Source organism: Parasteatoda tepidariorum, chromosome 2 (assembly GCF_982258835.1).
Source record: "Parasteatoda tepidariorum strain Cologne lab strain chromosome 2, Ptep-v5.0, whole genome shotgun sequence".
Lineage (NCBI taxonomy): Eukaryota > Metazoa > Arthropoda > Arachnida > Araneae > Theridiidae > Parasteatoda > Parasteatoda tepidariorum.
The window spans coordinates 4,117,501-4,129,123 of NC_141756.1; positions in this window are offsets into that span (position 1 = coordinate 4,117,501).

Here is an 11,623-nt window from a genome sequence, read left to right on the forward strand (position 1 = left end):
TTTTGCTTCATTTTACATGAAAAAAGCTAGTATTTATTCATCTATTTTGAGAATATGTGACACACGTGAATTTCAGACAATTCAAGTAATAGAGACTCTATATGATTTACTAGCTATTGTGATAAGAAATAGTTCTGTACTTAATTATCTATTTTGATAATGTGTGACAGAGGAATATTTTTGTCTATTTGAGAAATAGATACCCTGTGTAATTAACTAGCTATTATGATAATACACAGTTATTATATAATATACTTAACTATATTTTAATAATAAGTGACAGAGGAATATGCCTGCCAATTTAATTAACAGATACCCTACGTAATTAACTAGCTATTATGATAATATATAGTTAATTATATTATGTACTTAACTATATACTGATGCAGATGTGTATGCATCTTAATTTAAGCAATAGAGATCCAATTTTTATTTACTACCTATTATAATAATATATTTTTAATTATATAATATACTTAACTATCTATTTTGATAATATGTGACAGAGGAGTATGCCAGTCAATTTAAGTAACAGATACCCTAGTAATTAACCAGCTATTATGATAATATATAGTAGTTAATTATATAATATACTGAACTATCTATTTTGATAATAAGTTACAGAGGAATGTGCCTGTTAATTTAAGTAATAGATACCCTATGTAATTAACCAGCTATTATGATAATATGTAGTTAATTATATAATCTACTTATCTATATATTGAGACAGAGGAGTATGCCTGTTAATTTAAGTAATAGATACCCTATGTGATTAACCAGTTATTATAATAATATGTAGTTAATTACATAATATACTTATCTATATATTGAGACGGAGGAGTATGCCTGTTTATTTAAGTAATGGAGATGTTATATGATTTACTAGCTATTATGATGATAATAAGAAAATATAGTTGATTATATAATATACTTAACTATCCGTTTTAAAAATATGTGACAGAGAAGAATGCCTGTCAATTTATTAATAGGAACCTTAGATTATTAACAAGAATTTTTTTACTATACGATATTATGATAAATTATTTTAGTTAATATTTTTTTTTCTTCACGAAAGCGGTCATTTTTCGGAAGAAAAATCGCTGTCCGAGCGGAAACTTTACGAAAGAAAGATGTTTCGTATTCGGATTAAAGTTATCTTGAAAGAGTTGTGTTGCAGAAAAAAAAAACTTTCGCCGATGATTGATGATTGTTTTAATGCCGGGAAAGAAAAAAAAAGAAAGAGTGATCCATTTTTTTAGAAACAAAAATAAATAAATAAAAAAGTGCGGGACTCTAAAATGTAATTATGCCGAAGTCAAACATTTTAGTTTGGCCTACTTTTAACAACTTTTTTTTTATCTGAATTTTCTTTTATTTGAGATAAATGCTTAAAATTACATATTAAAAAAAAACATTTTGTTTGCAAGAGTTAATAGTCTGTTATAAAAATTACGCTTTGGAATGTTTTTTAAATTTTTACAAAAAGATCCATAATTCTATAAATATAAATTTTATCATGATTTTTCTTTTAGAAAACTGGCTGATGTATTTTGAATATAAAATATAAATTAATTATCTAGAATATAAATTAAAAATCAATAATTTAGAATATTAAATATAGCCTTACAGTTCAGAATATAAAATATGGCCTTATGGTTTATAATATAAAATATAAATCAATCCGTCTAACTGATTCATACATTAAATAGACACCTCATGAAAGAATTTTAAATTTAAATTTTACACATGTTGTTAACTATTTTAGAAAATTCAATTTAAAAAACAAGTTTATTCTTTCTAAATGCATTAAAGGATATTAGCCTAATGTAAATGATAACAGAAAAGCTTATAATATAGTATGCTAAATTTATTATATGGGTGATTCTTACGAAATATGACAATTTACAGTGTCTTGCTCCAAGATCTAATACAATACTACCAAAAGAACTTTTTTTAAAAATTTTAATAAATAACATTGCTGTTAGCAATTTAAAATGATCTTGTACTAGCATCGACTGTTTTGTATATTTATAAAATTTAATTGAGTTTCAAGATGTCATGTTTCTGGTATGTCACAAACAATATTTCCAATAATAACTAGCTTCGAAACTTCTCATGACTTTTTCAATATCTAATTTTTTTAATCTCAACCGATATAAGTATTTCTAGAATATACGCAGAGGGTATTATTTACAAAAACTTCGTTTAAAATAATTTTTTCTGTCAATAATTTGCTTGTCACAAGAAAATCTGTCACTTTCCTGGCTACTTTTATTTAGTGATTTATAACCAAAATAAACTGCTCCAGCAATCAATATCTTATGTTAATAGATTGATTAGATACCAGCCTATCTGAACATGTCTTGTTGCATGAATAAAGAACCAACTTTCTGGTTCCAAATCTATTTCAAAAATTTTTTCAAGGTGAGTAGGTTTTCATGTTGTCATTTTCCTGTCTTCTTGAAATAATTAATAACACAAACTACATAGATTTATCTGAGTTATTTCAAGAAATCCTGTTGTTTTCTACGGAATGTAAACGTCTTAGGCCAAAATGCTAAATTAAAGTTAAATACTATAAAAGAGCAAATTTGTAATTATCCTGGCTGTCATTTTCCTGGCTTGTGAATGCCATGGCATTGAAGTGTTGCCAGAAATTTTTTTAAACAGTTGAATAAAAAGAGAGAAAGCAAATATTAACCTAATACCAAGTTTATGTAAGATTGTAATATGTTTGAATGTAATCAAAGTTATTTTTTTAAATTTAAGGATTGATTATTATACAAAATTTTATTCTATACATATCAGCAACAAAAACATTTTTGATTCTATCTACAGTGGATGAAAAGAATTCAATTTCCGGTTCATCTGACATAAAGTCTTAAGTTGAGTTACTTACTATTATCTTAAAATGACTGTTTCTTAAACTTCTAAGCTAATATGTCATTTTCCTGACATTCAAGATTTTGTGAATTTCCATTTTATTTTTCTTCTTGAGAAACTATCAATAAACTACACTGCTGTCTGTAAGATATTAAAAAATGTAGCTAAATAAGTATACAAAAAAAAATTTAGATAATTTTGAAGACTTTAAATTTGAAGAAATCTTTTGGTCCGAATTGTCATGTTTCCAAAGAATCACCTATATATCTATTTAGAAATGTCTGAATAATATTCTGAGCTGCTATAACAAAAAAGTTTAATAATTGTGTTATTTTTTATTGCTGTGTTGAGATGAAATTCGCATTTTCACTATAACACAGCAATTTATAGCACCACAAAATGTAACATTTTAGTATCAATAAAAACTTTGTTGGTAGAATTTATAGACTTACGTCATAGGGGCAATATTGCATTTCATTCAATTAAATAGTTTTTCCGAAACTATACATAAAAGCCAGAAATTAGAGTTTTTAGAAATGAAAGCATTTAAAACTTAAATTAAAAACAATAACATACATGAAATTGAAATATCTAATTTTTTACTTAAAACTGTAACAACTTAATGTTTGAAAAATTGAAAAAACTAAATAATATTTCACATTCTAAATTAAGAGGTTAAAAACGTTCATTTTGAAAACGCTAATTAACGTTAATTTTTAAATGTTAATTAAACTTTTTAATTGTGGTCAACCTCCTTAACACAGAAAAAGTATTGAAAAGCCTTGAAAGCGTTTCTTGTTATTTTATTTTATAAAAATAAGTTATTGTAAGTGATCATTAACTATTAATAAATATAAACTAAACGTTAAACTAGTAAAGATTAATTAATTAGCCCAAAGAATACTCTTTGTTAAGAAGTTAAATTTAGGTCCAAATTCATTTAGTCTCTTTGTGGAGAAAGTTAATAACATTAAAAGTTATATACTAGGTCTAGTATAAAATATTATTTTTTAAAAAATAATACCATAAAGTATTAAATAAAAAAAAATTACTATGACTTAGAATGAAAAATAATTCTCAAACAAAAGACATGTTCGAAAAAAAATCAGTCTCTGAGTTTTAGTTTTCATTATGTTGGAAAGAATTGTTAAGAGTATGAAAATCCAGGAGGCAAAACGGTTTAGAACAGTGGAAGAACAGAGAAAGAATGGTTTATTGCAGCAATCACTTTTTATGCTTTAGAGCGAGCATAGTATGAAAGTATGATACGACATAGAGGTGGTGAGTTAACTGCACCACCACGTTTTAACCCAGATACTATCAGTACGGATGGAGGACCTGCAGTGTACAAAGTTAAGTTGGCAAAAATTGATAATGGAGGTTTGTTGTTGGAAGCTTGCACGGAGGTCTGCGATAATTCGCATTATTGCAGCATTTACTTTTTATGCTCTAAAGCGAGTAGAATATGAGAGTATGATACGACATGGAGGTGGTAAGTAAACTGCACCACCACGTTTCAACCCAGATACTATCAGTACCGAACCAGTTTGCAAAGTAGAGGTAGCAAAAGTTGGTACTGGAGGTTTGTTATCGGAGAATTAGTAATGGAGGTTGGTAATGAAGGCTTGCACGGAGATCAGTGATAATTCGCATTATTGCAGCAATCACTTTTTATGTTCTAGAGCGAGTAGAGTATGATACAATAATAGTTGAATCGGCGAAGTATGATACTGAAATGATACAATTATATGTTTAATTTACAGTTTTTTTTTTTCGTTTCCTTCCAAGCAAACAATCGAAAACGTGGTCTTATTTTCCAAGAACAAAACCCATTCATAAAATATATTTCCTACCCTTTTCTTTCGGAATGTTTGTCTATTCTTGAAATAACTTTTCATTTTCTTTCCCTCTGTCAAAGATTTATGACGCATTTTTAGTGGAAAAGAATTGCAAGCTTCCGCCTCTCTCGCCAAAAAACTCTTCAACGAGCCAATACATCATTCACAATAATAATCAGTGCCTTTCTACTACAGTAGCGTAAAACCGTTTCAACGAACCGATAATCGATAGTCATTTATTGAGTTGATATCCATTAAGTAACGCCAAGGATATGATTCAGTCTGGAGTTATAAATCATCTGGACGAAAATTGAAAACAACAACATCTCTCCATTAGTTTTCCGCCTTTTCTGATTTGGCTTTTTATATTCCATTGTACAGACACACGAGCCGATTAGAACTACGGGGACAGAAGAATAACAACGATCTGGCAGTTAAACCATTTTACTTCATGAATTGCGAACAATTCATAGGAACCGGAAATAATAAATGCGAATTGGAGGACAGATTAAAAAATTCAAAGGGTTGGCGCTTGTTTTGAGGTGTTTGTAGACGTATATTGCAGAAAAACTAATTTAAAACATTTTTTAAATTTATTTATTTTTGTACAAAATGTAATTCTGACTGCGTAAGCAATGTGAACGTAACAGGAAGTTAACGAAATTATTAGAGAGAATTCCTTGTATATTGCGATTTAAAATTGAAAATAACTGGATCTAATTTCGATTAAACGTTTATTTTTCAGTTTATTGGTTTTACTGATGTAGTACAAAATATCTGAATATGCATTTCCAAATTTTTTAAAAAAAATGGCATTGCTAATTAAATTGCAGATCCAAACTGAAATATAATTATAATCAAAATAATTATTAAATTATCGAGTTAACTTTTATTGCTATATTTTTCAGAATTATAAGAAGATTATTTGAATTATCCGATATTGTGTTTGATTATTACAATCAAAATCATAGCTGGGGTTTGATTTCATGATAACTATATTGTTACATTTTTGTGACTTATAAGGCGACGGGCAAAAATATTGATGTAGAGGTTGAGGTAGTTTAGTTAAATGTATAAAATATTCAGATGTTTTCTTCCAAAAATATTGTAGTTCACAATTAAACTATAATAATAATCAAAATCATAAATGGATCTAATTTCAAGCTAACTTCTGTTAAATTTTTTTGAATTATAAAGCAACGGACAATAATTTTGATGTAATGGTTGAGTTAGAGTAGTTAGTTGCATAAAATATTTTTTGTTGTGAATTCTATAGAGACGAATAAAGATTTCGATACAATGCTTGAGGTAGAATAAAATATTTGAATGCGTAAAAGTTTTTTCTCAATATATTGTAGTTTAAAATTAAACTATAATAATAATTAATCAGTACTGAGAATCACGTTAATTTAATTGTTAAATTTTTGCAAATTATAAAGCGACGGACAATGATTTTGATGTAACGGTTGAGGTGGTGTAGTTAGATGTATAAAATATTTTGATGTATAAAGTTTTTATCCAAACGTATTGATATTCAAAATTAAGCTTTAATAATAATCAAAATCCTAAATGAGTCTAATTTTGAGTAAGCATGAATGTTAAATTTTTGTGAATAGTATAGAGACTAATAATGATATAATGCTTGAGGTAGAATAAAATATTTGGATGCATAAAAGTTTTTTTCCCGATATATATTGTTGTTAAAAATTATTTTTAATAATAGTTAAAATCATAACTGGGTCTGATTATCGAGTGAGTTGTTAAATTCTAGTCGAGTTTATTGTTAAATTTTTATGAATTATAAAGAGACGAATAATAATTTTGATACAATGCTTGAGGTAATATAAAATATCTTCATGCATAAAAATTTCTTCTTTGCTTATTTTTCAACGAATGTTAGTAATTTAACCTTTTTAATCGGTAATCAATTGTTTGATGTAATGAAAAAAGTTCTTGATACAGAAAAAAAATTTTATTTCACAAATTTTCAATATTAAAAGTCTAGAGAATTAATGTATGAAGTAGAAATTTCATAAAGAAGAATTAAACTTAGATAAAATCGATAGACAGTCACATAACTTTTCTGACCAATGATAAAACGGTTATCATTAAGAGATTTACAATTTCCCTGTTTTATCCCGAACTATACTTTATTTTAGATAAGTCTGATGCTTAGCAACTGTGGAGAAAAATTCAGTATAAAATGGGAAAACTTTTTAGCATATTCTGTTGACAGGTGAAAGTTTTAAGAACTTTTATAAATAAAGAATCCTTTGACCAGATTTTCCCCCAAGTACTGCAGCCCTTTAGTTAAGGTGAAGAGGCGTCCTCTAATCTTGAGGACAGTCCACTAAATTCATTGATTGTCCTCAAAATTGTTTAAACCCTTTTATTGAAATTGTAGCAAAATTTTAACTAGTGTCCTTATAATGTCCTCGAATTTCTCCGAGAACGCATATTCTATTTTTTATATTAAAATAACAAAAAAATCATAAATGTGTCTTTTAAAACAAAATAATTTTGCCTTACAGAGAATACAAATAAAAAGCAAAAAAGGACAATGCTAAAACTAACGGATGAAAACGCCGCACTCTTCTAACAATATAGTTTCAGCAACAACAAAAAAAAAAATAATTATGTGCTTATTTATTTTATGTGTGTTCAGATGCAGAATATTAAATGATATCTTATTTATTTTTTATGTGTTCAGATGCAAAATATTAAATGATATCTTATTTATTTTATATGTGTTCGGATGCAGAATATTAAATGATATCTTATCTATTGTATGTGTGCTATCTCATTTATTTTATATGCGTTCAGATGCAGAATATTAAATGGTGTCTTATTTATTTTATGTGTGTTATCCTATTTATTTTATATGCGTTGAGATGCAGACTATTAAAAGATATCTTATTCATTTTATGTGTGTTATCCTATTTATTTTATATGCGTTGAGATGTAGAATATTAAATGATATCTTATTTATTTTATGTGTGTTATCCTATTTATTTTATACGCGTTAAGATGCAGAATATTAAATGATGTCTTATTTATTTTATGTGTGTTATCCTATTTATTTTATATGCGTTGAGATGCAGAATATTAAATGATATCTTATTTATATTATGTGTGTTATCCTATTTATTTTATATGCGTTCAGATGCAGAATATTAAATGATATCATATTTATTTTATATGTGTTCAGATGCAGAATATTATATGATATTTCAAAGCTGCTTGGAAATGAAATTAAGTTTGATGGTTCTGCAGCTGATGATATTAGTTATTAAAAAAAATCTTTGAGCATAAAAATTAATATTTTCCATAAATATATGGTGTTCTCAAACTGCAATACGCTTAGCTCATTTGTTCTGCAACTCATAGTTTATAAATTTGGTTACCTTACCTTTAGAAGAAAATCACTAACTTAACAGTTTTCGAAGTTCTTTCGCCAAAGAAAATAAAAAAAAGTCACAGTTTTATACGCCTTACACTCGAGGCAAAGCTATAATTTTAAATTATATAAATTATCTTGTCTTAAGGAATTATCTGAGCTTTAGAGCTGACAAATAACTTATATATTTTAAATGTTATAGAATTTTTTTTATACAGAAGAAGAAAAAAACCCCAATTTAACGAGAATTTTTTTTATCTACATGAAAACGATCAAACATTTTTAGAACCGTAACCCATTAACCAAGGGATGTCTACCGTCAACTTCCCAAGACTCATATCCAGTATTTCAAACTCACTTTGCGTTTTATTTCTCATTCATTTAACTCCAAAAAGAAAATTCTGTAGATATTTTATTTAAAATACATATAGCTGTATGAAATTATTCTTAAAAAATTTATGACTTGTTTAATACTTAATAAAATAAAATAGTTAATATAAAGTATTTTGGGCCCTACGAATCGTCCATAGATGCGAAAAAAACGTATAATTTGTAATTGTCTGCATAATCACCAAATATCGGCGTAGCATTTGTTTTTCCACAAAAGTTTTTATTAAGCAGATAAATTTGTCTTTGCGGTTTTCTTCGCGAACAATTTCACCTCCTTTTTTTATTCTAAGTAACCTTTTAATAACTTATCCTTGACTATCCTAATAACTTAATTATAATCTCAACGATGATTTAAAAAAAAACTGTAATTAAAACAAGGAAGAAAATAAAAAGTGTATTTCGTACCAAATAAAGTTTTTTTTATCTGCTTTAGTTGTTTTCTGATTCATCCGCATCCTATATGTATAATTGAAAAAAAAAATCATATAATTCATATGGCCCTAGATATCAATGATACTAAAATTCAGTCGAAACTATATAGGACTATATTGAGTCGAAAAACTATATAGGACCAGACGTTTTTTAAAAAAGAAATTTAATCAATTTTATTTTGTTAGTTAGATGAAAAACACTCAAAAAGTTATAAAATACTTAAGTTAAATTTTTTTTTTCAAACTATCCCCTGATGAGACAAAGAGTAGGGGAGAGTGGGGTCAATTGTAACAGGGTACGATTGTAACAGAGCAAAAATTTCGAGTGTCGGGTTCTAGATTTGGTTCCTAGGTGGCGCACAGGGTGTATTTAATAAATCTACGTGTACACCCCTGCTGTCAACCATTTTTATGTACTTTTGAAAGAGTTACATCACAAAAGATATTTTCACTCTACATAAGTACTTTTTTTGGTATTAGAATATTATATTGTAACAAAGTAATTTTGTTTAAACAAATAAAAATTATTAACCGAATATGTAAGCGGACACCTTAATTAGCATTTGAAAAAAAAAAGATTAGTTTTGTTAATTAACTAGCATTGTTTTCAACAAATGAAGCTGAAATGGCGTCTTGGGGACAATTGTAACAATAAGTAAAGGGACAATTGTAACAGCTGAAAATAAATAATCTTATGTTCACAAACCATTACTTAACTCTTTAAGAACCACCAGTAATTTCCTATATCATTTATATTATGTTGCATGTGCATTATTTTATTTGTCACCTTTCACAGCATAAATTGAAATTTTTAACCCCTTAAAGTTAAGAGTTCGACCCTTTAGGTCTCTGCTCATTATTATTTTTACTCCTAAAATATCACTACTATTTTGATCAATAAAAAATATATCGCAACTATAATAATATGTTTAATTAACTATGTTTTAGTTGAATTTATGAACTGTTACAATTGACCCCGTAAGTGGGGACAATTGTAACAAGTGCACGACTGTCAAAAATTGTTAATAACTAATATAATAACATTTAAAATAAGGTATTTATTTTTGTTTCTAGTAGAGGATAGTCTACTTTACTCGTCTGTCAATTAATACTAATAATATATTGGATTTTTTGTTAGTTAAAAATAGTTAAGTAAGAAATGTTACAATTGACCCCACTCTCCCCTACTTAACTTGATCATCGTATTGGAAAAAGTTCGACAATATGCCTACGGTTAGCAATCACAAAATATCCGGGGACAAAAACAATTAACGTTTTACTTTGCGGCAAAAAATACATTCTATTGCCAAACTTCAAAATTGCTCTTTTTATTAAAGCCTTCAAACAATGCTATTTAAAGATCTTTTGCCATGAAAAATTAAATGAAATTAAAGTTTGAGTGCCTTAAATTTAAAGGAAAGCTTTCATTTTAATTCATCAAAACTATCACGTATTTCAAAAAAAAGAAGAAAAAAAGAAAAAGACTTCTTGTACTTTCAAAACGGACAAGTATTTAAAATGTTTAATAAAAACATTAAAAATTCCTTTAAAATCGACAATCTAGCGGGATTTTTTCTTTCAAGATGAAAATTATTAGCAGTGTATTTGAAGCTCGTTCCCCAAGCAAAATGAAAAAGCCATGAGTTAACATAGCTTTTCGAGGTTCTGACCCCATGGAAAATTAAAAAAAAGCCACAGTTTAGTGTCTTACACTTGAAGCAAAACAATGATTTTTAAACTATATATATATTATCGTTAAAATGAATAAATAACTTGAATATTTCAAAATTTTTTAATTTTTTTAAATCACCGATTTGGCGACATTTTTCCACCTAGATGAAAGTTATCAAAATCATTGCTTTATTCTTAATTTCTTGCAAATTTTTATGTACCCAGATAATGCAGCATTGGAATACATTGGAGTTTTTAAATATAAAAAAAAATTAGACCACAAACGCTTTTCATTGCCACTAAACTACGGCTTTTCTCCATATTGAGGTTTTGCGCCATTTTCAAATAATGCATAAACAGCGCTGGTTTTAGATAGGCTAAACTTGTCCTAAAAAAAGCATAATTTAACAGGACGAGGAAGCCTTTGTAAACAACCTTTGTCTTGCACTCGAGGCAAGTCAGCTAAAAATTTAAACCATGAATATCATCTTGTCGTAAAGAATTATCATGACTTTAGAACATGCAAATTACATATTAACAAATTACATAAGAACGTATTTTAAGAAACATTAAATTTTTTTGAAAATCCCCAATTCCGTAATATTTTTCCATTTAGGTGAAAATTATCAACGTCAATGACTAATATGATTTTTGATTGATGATTTTCCAATGATTTTTACAAATTTTTACGAGCAGAGAAATGGCAACATTGGTGTAACTTTTAAATTATTTAAAAAAAAATTCTAAACTTGTTAAATTTTTTTAAAAAAAATTGGTTCCATTTTTTTTTCTAGAAATTAAAATCAATGAATATTTTGTCTTTTTATAAATTTTCCAGGGTAACTTTTTTAATTAAAAAAACAAAAACAAAATTAGATCGCAAAGTTTTTTCCTTTTCACGAAACTGTCACTTTTTTCGTGCTGACGTTTTAAACCATTTTCCTATCTAGCATAGATGGCGCTGGTTAAAGATAAGCAAAAATTGATCAAACCGTCATGATCATGATTAGTAA